This window comes from Cyprinus carpio, unplaced genomic scaffold (genome assembly GCF_018340385.1).
Source record: "Cyprinus carpio isolate SPL01 unplaced genomic scaffold, ASM1834038v1 S000000015, whole genome shotgun sequence".
NCBI lineage: Eukaryota > Metazoa > Chordata > Actinopteri > Cypriniformes > Cyprinidae > Cyprinus > Cyprinus carpio.
This window is the reverse complement of record NW_024872768.1, coordinates 1-2,219: the sequence shown is the minus strand read 5'-3', so window position 1 is coordinate 2,219 and position 2,219 is coordinate 1. Positions and strand designations below refer to the sequence as shown.

General features: G+C 33.3%; 1 long non-coding RNA gene across 1 annotated transcript; it reads left to right on the top strand.

Moving 5' to 3' along the window:
- Positions 1-2,216, top strand: LOC122142576. Its single transcript, XR_006158687.1, has 3 exons — positions 1-46; positions 1,591-1,797; positions 2,093-2,216. It is a non-coding gene; the product is annotated as an uncharacterized LOC122142576 (long non-coding RNA).
- Positions 2,217-2,219: the final 3 nt, after the last annotated feature.

The window sequence follows — 2,219 nt, the reverse complement described above, 5'->3', positions numbered from 1 at the left end:
ACTCTCTGAACAATCTCCAGCAGCCTGTCGCAGATCTGAGTCAGGGGTAAGTGGATTCCTGTAGTTCAAACGGTTTATTAGTCAAGAGCCAAATGAAATTTGACATCTGAAGAGTAATTTAATTAGGGCTGCACAATTTCCAAATCATAATTGTCTGTTACTAAACAGTTAATCACTGAATGGGTTAAACGATAGGATTATTTTTTTCTTGTGCACTGCCAAAAGATGGCAAAATGTTCTATGGTCCTCAATTAAAATAGTCACAATTTCGTCAGTGTCTTTTAGGTCTGAATGACAAGCTAAAAACAACTAACATTACAATATTTTGGTTTTCTGCAGTATCAACCCTTTAACGCATACGATCACACTGGTGTGATCAGTCTTGGCCTGGGCCCTGAAGCGTACGATCACACTTGTGTGATTAGAACTTTCAGTGTGAATTTAAATCCGTATCCAGATCGGATACGCTGAGTGCTTGTCATTATCACAAATATTCAGTGTTTTCAACAATATAATGCTTATTTTAGTTTTCAGACATTTAAATACACGTAAGTACCAGCAAAACCATACATTTACAAAAATAAAAACACACGCCTATGTAAACGTAAACATTAATAATGATCCTTACAAATATAATCTGACTACATGTTTTTATTGATATCATAAACAGATTGTGTAGGTAACTATAAAGTTTACACTGTTCTATAAGTATTTGAGATTAATTTAAAACTTAGTTTTGTGAACTAGTCGTCAGTTTTTAACTCAAAATCAGTCAGTGCAGTACTATTCTCTAGAGTCTCTAGGTCAATAATTATCAAAAGAAAAACGTTAAACATTTGCATTTGGACAACTATAAACTGGTCATTTTTTAATATGTCATTTACATAGTGGACCCAAAGGCCTATAAATCCTAAAAGAAAGCCCATAACTTGTCAAAACTGTGGTAAATGATTCATAATTTAATTCTAAACAAGCATGCAAAATTTAAGAGCGATTGGGCAAAAACTAACACTACAATGGTTAAAAACACAGTGTTGTATGAGAAATTGCAATTATAACCACTAGATGGCAGCGGAAGACCAATAATAGGCTCCTTTAATGTCCTAAAAAAGTACTGTTCATAAGTTTGCCTATGGATTCATGCTAAGACATTAAATCACTGTTATATCATTTAAAATCGCATTGAGTCATAGTTTACAATTTTGTTCATACAGACATTCAGTTTTTACAATTATACCAGATTATGATTACAGTGAAACCTGAAAATTACATATCTACTCCTAAAAAGACAAGACTTGCAACAAGTTTTGTCAACTATCATTTATCTTAAATATCTATATCTACAACAAAATGTGTGTATGTATGTGTTTGTAAGCATGCTTATTGAGTATTAATATACTAGTTTAATAATTTCATTTCAGTTTGTGTGTCTGTGAGCCTATTCTCCATATTGGATCTGTTTTACTGTCAGTCATACATCCAGGTTGGCCAAGAACATCTTAAAGTGCTTGAACCCCAGTAATTGCTGCTTGCAGTTGTATTTATTATTAATATTATTATTATTATGGACTTTTAAATTTGATCCAATAGGCGATTGCTGTCATTGGTGAGGATGCATCATCCGTTGAGGGTCATGTGAATGCCTTGCATATCCAGTACAGCAAGGTGCGACCAGACACCTTGGTGGTCAAAGACCGAATGCAGCGAACCTTTGCGTGGCGAAGAAGGGAGATAAGAGATGGAATGACTGTGGAGGATATACTTAAGAAGTACCCTTTCTTAAAAACACCCTCAGGGGTCAGTGACATCACAGATTTTAAATCAGTAAATTTTGAATGTCAATATAAACCAAGACATATGCTAAAATTATCATTTATAGTTTTAACTCTATGGTAAAAACATTGTAATTTTCTAAACCTATATATAAATATATGGTCATTCAAGCTTAGTAATATTTATACAGTGATATAACTAAAGGGAAATGGCAATGAAAGAGGCAACAAAGAATATTAGAATGTTTTTTTTTTTATTTGTTTGTTTGTTTGTTTTAGTTAAAGTGAATGATTAATTTTCTAATTTTGTCAATTTTCAGTTGTGTGATGAAGTTGACCGAATGCATTCATCAACTGTCAGTTTAAGACAGCGCTTCAAGGACGGCTTTACCAGTATTGTGCCAAAGGTGCTTGAGCTTGTTCAAAGAAATGCTCCATTGGCCATCT